The following is a 6,327-nucleotide window of genomic DNA, read 5'->3' on the forward strand; positions in this document are numbered from 1 at the left end:
TCCCCTCTCCTGGTGTCAGATCTATGCCTAGACCTAATGAGCAGGGGTGGCAGGTTTGTGGAAATGTTGGTGGTGCCCAGAACCTGCCCCACAAACTCCACTCCCACAAACTCCACACCCAGCTGCCTAAGGCTCTGGGAGGGAGTTTGGGTGGGGGAGGAGGTCTGGGGTGCAGGCTCTGGGATAGAGTTTGGGTGCAGACTCTGGGCTAGGGGTGGGAGTGTAGAAGGTGGTGTGGGGTGCAGGCTCTTGGAGGGAGTTTGGGGATGAGAGGGGGTGCAGGGGTGAGGGCTGTGGAGTGGGGCTGGGGATGAGGGGTTTGGGGTGTGGGAAGGTGTAGTGAGTTGGCCTGGCTCCCGGCCGCACCAGAGAGAGAGGAACCAGAACAACCACCTCAGTGGGCGGAGCCATCACCACCTGTCCCCGCCCCCCGGAAGTCAAGGGGCGGGACAGGAAGTATAAAGGCCCCCAACGCTCAGTTGGAGCCCGGCGGCCGGAGAGGACAGACGCTCCTGCCCGAGCTCCTGCTAGACCGAGCCTTCCCCGAGCCAGGTATCCGGAGGTGGACGGACCGAGCCTTCCCCGAGCCAGGTACCCGGAGGAGGACTGGCCGAGCCTTCCCCGAGCCAGGTATCCGGAAGAGGACTGGCCGAGCCTGCCCCGAGCTCGGTACCCCGAGGAGCTGTTGGAGCATCCCCCCGACCCAAGTCCGGAGGAGCAGCCCGAGCTAGCCGGCTCTCAGCACGGCGAGGAGCCCATGGTGTGGGACCCAGCGCCCGACCCCAGAGACGAGCAGGTACCCGAGGAGGGGGAGATGGAGTGTAGCCCGGGGGTAGCTGACCTCTGTCAGGCTGAGGGCACTGACACGCCCATGTCAGTGTGTTGCGGTCAGGACCCCACTGACCAGCGGCAGTGATAGCCGCTACTAGGGCCCCGGGCTGGGACACAGTGGAGTGGGTGGGCCTGTGTCCCCCCTGCCACCCCACTCACGGGTGGCAGACTCCCCCTCCTACCAGCGTTCAGGCAGAGAAGCCTGCACTTACCTGCTGTGGCTCAGCGCCTGACACAAGGGCCTGAGCCCCCCGTATTGTGGTGACTACTCAGCTCCTGCTACAAGGACCTGAGCCTTGGACTATTGTTTATTGCCCCGCCCTGACTAAGGGCCTGGGCTTCAGGAACTATTGCTGTAGCTCAGCTCCTGCTACAAGGACCTGAGCCCTGGACTAATGCTGTCTGCTCAGCCCTGACTGAGGGCTTGGAGCTTAAATCACTAACTCGGTCTGCTCAGCCCCTGCTTGAGGGTCTGGGCTAGAACTCCTGGTTGTTGCCCCGCCCTGACTGAGGGCTTGGAGCTTAAACCTCTGACTCTGATTACTCAGCTCCTGCTGTAAGGATCTGGGCTAGAACTGCTGTTTGTTGCCACACCCTGACTGAGGGCCCGGGCTTACCTTATTGACTTTGTTATTGCTCAGCTCCTGCCACAAGGACCTGAGCCCTGAACTATTGCGGTAGCTCAGCTCCTGCTGCAAGGACCTGGGCCCCTTGAACTATTGTTTGTTGCCCCGCCCTGACTGAGGGCCTGGGCTTTCTGACTGTGTTATTGCTCGGCTCCTGCTGTAAGGACCTGAGCCCCTTGAACTATTGTTTGTTGCCCCGCCCTGACTGAGGGCCTGGGCTTTCTGACTGTGTTATTGCTCAGCTCCAGCTGTAAGGACCTGAGCCCCTTGAACTATTGTTTGCTGCCCCGCCCTGACGGAGGGCCTGGGTTTATCTCAGTGACTCTGTGTGCTCAGCCCCAGACTGAGGGTCTGAGCTTAGAACTGTTATTTGCTGCCCCGCCCTGACTGAGGGCGTGGGCCTTATTGACTGCTTGCCTTTTGTTCAGCCCGCCTGAGGGGCGGAACCCCTGGACCTTCGGAGACTGATAACAAACTTAGGCCGTGTAGTGAGTCGGCCTGGCTCCCTGGCGCACCTGAGAGGGCCGAGCCCCTGCACCGGACTGTTACAGAAGGGCTCAGGGCTAGGGCAGACGGCTGGGGTGCATGAGGGGTGAGGGATCTGGCTGGGGGTGTGGGTTCTGGGGTGGGGCAGGGCTGGCAATGAGTTTGGGCTGCAGGCAGGCTGCTCCGGTGCTGGGGCTAGAGAGGAGGAGGACACCCCTCAGCCCTCTCCCCGCAGGCAGCAGTGAGCTCTGGGGGAGGGGACCCAGCACCACACTACCTTACACCACTGTCACTGCACGTGCTCCTAGCGCCCCTCTCATGGCCAGGAAGCCCCCTCGCCTTCTCTGTGGTGAGTGTCGGGCGGGAGGCTTCCATCACATGTGCACCTCCTCGGCTCCTCCCCTGCTGCTGTCCCTCACTGTAGCCTCACTGGGGGTGGCAGATGGGGCTGCCCCTTGCCCAGCGTGGGGCAGGAGCAGTGACTGCAGGCGGGGAGACCCCATGTCCTGGTGGAGAGTCCTGTTTGAAAAGGGAAGGGCAGAGTAAGCGCAGCCTGTCCTGCTTTTAGTGGGGGAGGCACTAGGACCCTGCAGCAGCAGCTGATGCCGGGAACCAGCAGAGCAGGGTCAGTGTGGAGCTGCAGGCTCCCAAGCCCTGGGGAGGTGCTCAGGGGCAGCAGGTGGGGCCAGGGGACACTCAGGGGAGGCATGTGGGGGCGGCAGGTGGGGCCGGGGGAGAGACCTGGATCCAAACATTGGTGGAGCCGGGCCCCTGGGCCCAGAATATTGCTGGAGCCTGGGCACCACAGGCCCATACAACTCGCTGCCCTTGCCTATGAGTATCTTCTAGTGCTACCCCTGCCCTTGTCTGTCCTGTACTGTGACTCCAAGGGACTTGGAGGTACTCACTGAAGACCACCATCCATGCTACCTGCCCCTCCAACTAACACCAGCCTCTGGGGCAATGTCTCCCACTGCCTGCTGAGGGTGAATGTTGGCATCTGAGTCTCTGTGAGGTGAGGAGACATCATCCCCAATATCCAGGCAGTGGATTTTGTCAGGTTCCTCCCTGTAGGTCACCAGCTGGTGGAAGCAGATAGCCATCCTCTGGAGGCTGCTCAGAAGATCTAGTGTAACCCAGAGGTCAGTGTATGTTAGGGGTCCCTCTCTGTGCCCGGTTCACAGAGGATCTGAGTGTGTTACAGCCCTGACTAGGGAGATTTGGCTCAAGTGGTAGTTGTAGCAACTCATGTAGCACTGGAAGTCCCCATCTTAGCCCTTGGAGTGTTTACCAAAGTGTCGGCCATCACACCATCATAAAAGGGGCTGTTACTGTGGGGCAGGTGGACAGCTGAATGGGAGGGTATAGATGGTGGGCATCCATGAGGGAGAATGAAGTGTCCCCAGGTCCCTCCTGAGCCACATGTGGGAGAGACTGGAATGGAAGGCACAACATCTGGAATACAGTGCAGCAGAGAAGGGGGAACACACAAGATGGGGTGAATGTCCCTCCCCGACTTCCAGCCAGCCACAAGGTGAGAGGCCTTCTTGGGTGGGGAGAACATCTCATTGAACACCTATCACAAGCAAGGAGTGAGCTGTTATGACAGTTGTCATGGTGGTTGATAGACTAGGGACTGAAATGGGGACCTCCAGAGATAAAAACAGAAACTTGAACTCAAGGGCTGGGGCACCTGGGATCAGGCACTAAGGCTCTCGAGCTATGACTATTACATACTCATATCCTCTGTGGACTGGGCACATCCTCTGTGTTACTGGGAACCTGTAACATGCACTCACAAATCGACTACACTCTCACACCTCTGCCTGGCCCGTGGCACATCATCAGCCTTTATGGAAGCCCTTGAGTCCCCCATAGAGGTCTTCCCAGGACCACACCTGAATTGAGACCTATCCGCACCACTGGATTTATACCATCATTTGTGAGTGTGGTAGTGATACCTTGGTGGTGCTCTTGCAGTCACGGGGGTGGGGGGGTGTGGAAATAACCAATAGCAGGTCCTAAAAGCAGGTATTGTAGAAGGAATGCCCCTGCAGAAATGTGTCGCTGTAGTGTGAGCACTTAGGGTGGAACATTTTCTTTGGTGAAGGTTATTAAAAAAAAAGTGAGAGATTGCCCTGGAATTTGAGAAATGGGTGATTTTTGAGCAGTTATTCAGTATGGATCAATGTCTCATTCCTCAAAACTCCCATGGAAATTCAAAGGCAATGGAAATATTACATTTTAGAGTTAGGGACAGATTTTTAAAGATATTTAGACACCTGGGATTTTAAAAAGCGAATGGTGCCTAACACTCATTGATTTCAATGGGAGTTAGGGACCTAGAGGTCTCCCTTATTATAATGGAATCAAAATTACCATGATAGTATCCAGATGTCAAAGGCACAGTCATCTGAGACCCTTTCACTCGTCACATTAAGACTTAACTGATATAAGCAAATCGGCACTTGTTGCTCTCTGCAGATGAGCTGAATAAAGCTGACTTTGGCCTTTACTCTCAGTAAAGGGTTGTTGGTGCTGGGGAAGGAGATTTATCCAGGTCTGTTCTCCCAGGGACTTAGGGGACATGCTCTCTAGAGCCCTGTACAGAGCAGGGCCGCAAGCAGAGGCCCCAGGGCAAAATATAACTTCTCTGTTCTGTGTGTTTCTACAGTTCATCAAAACAAAATGAGAGCAAAGACAGAGAAAAAGGCCTAGAGGACTGAACTCAGCACTTGCATCCAAAGCATCCTGAGTTATAATCCTAGACATAGGTAAAATAAATTTGTATTAGCTATCTACTGACAGAGTCCCAAGTATTATCTCTGCTTTTTAACATAGGGATATTTGGGTAACATATATGGTTGGTGATATGCAATAAGCCAGACTAGATGAACAGATGATTCCCTTCTGGCCTTAAACTCTATGAAACTGTTAAACAACATGTGTATCCTGTAATCTGAATTCAGTCCCGCTCATTGCTTAGGCCTTGCAATAGTTGCAAGGCGTGGATAGTCCTTAGAAAGGCTTCAGGCTTTGGTTAGGCCTTGGAATAGCTGCAGGCCTTGGTGAGTGATCTGAATGTCTTCAGGCAGCGATTAGCCTGTATCATGGTGACATATCTTTGTTAGGTCTTAGAGTAGCTGCAGTCTTGGTTGGGTATCAGAATGGCTGCAGTACCTGGTTAGGCTTTGGTATGGATGCAGGCCTTATTTAGACCTCTGAGTGGATGCAGGCCTTTCCTTAGGCTTTGGAATGGAGACAGGACTTGACTAGGCCTTGGAATGGCTGTATGTTCAGCCTGGGAAAGACTGTTGGCTCTTCTTGGGCCTTGGATTTACTATAGACCATAGTTAGACCTTGGAATGGCTGCCGGCCTTGATTAGACCTTGGAGTGGCTGTAGGCTGTAGTTAGACTTTGGAATGTCTATAGGCCCTGTTAGGCATAGAAATAGCTGTAGACCTTGGCTAGGCTTTGGAAAGCCTGTAGGCCTTAGTTGGAGTTTGGAATGGAAGCAGGCCTTAGTTGGGTCTTGGAATGGATGCAGGCATTGCTCACGTCTCGGATTGGCTATAGGCCATAGTTATACCTTGGGATATAGTTTCATAACATCTCACACAAAGAGACACACAAACAGCCTCAAGGAACAGCAATGCCTCTAAGGGTCAACATCTGGTCCCATTCAAGGAGTCCTTTCCCACCAATGTTTCCAAAGGGCAACTGGGCCTTTCCTTCTTTATGAACACTGGGAATAATAAAGCAGAAAGAAGATGAATATTCCTGGCTAGAATATCTAAAGAATACTCCTGGATGGAATATCTAATCTGAGTCAAGAGGAGGGTTATGATCTAGGTTTCTGGCTCTATCCCATCTCTAGAAAACCCACTCCTGTCATGTTTGCCTTTTTTTTTTTTTTTGGCCAGTTGGTGTGTTCCCCAGAGAAGTCAATGGCTTAATGGAAACTGAATTCTCTCTCCAACTTGAAGAGGTCTTTCCAGGTCAGAGCTAGTCCTTGCTCTCTGCTGAGTGTCCCAAAGGAACCAAGTAGCTCAGATGGGTCGGTTGGTGTATGTGCTGTGGTTTCTCATTCAGGACCTTGAGAAATGTCCTTGTAACAGGATCAGTTGCCTCCTGAGCACCTCTTCATGGCCTAGGGTCACACTATAGGCAGCCTGCCTCAATTTCCCCTCTTCAGGGCCCCTTACATAGATTCCACACACTTTTTTTTGTCCATTTGTAACCCACAAGCCTAATAGAGAGATATCTTTTTAAGGGATCTATATGGGGGAGGGGAGTAAGAATGAGTTGTGTCTAGGTCATTTTTACTTGGCAGATGCACAGTTAGCACTCCACACTCAGATGTTTCTGGAATTGGGTGTGCTA

This window comes from Mauremys mutica, chromosome 12 (assembly GCF_020497125.1).
Source record: "Mauremys mutica isolate MM-2020 ecotype Southern chromosome 12, ASM2049712v1, whole genome shotgun sequence".
NCBI classification, from domain to species: domain Eukaryota; kingdom Metazoa; phylum Chordata; order Testudines; family Geoemydidae; genus Mauremys; species Mauremys mutica.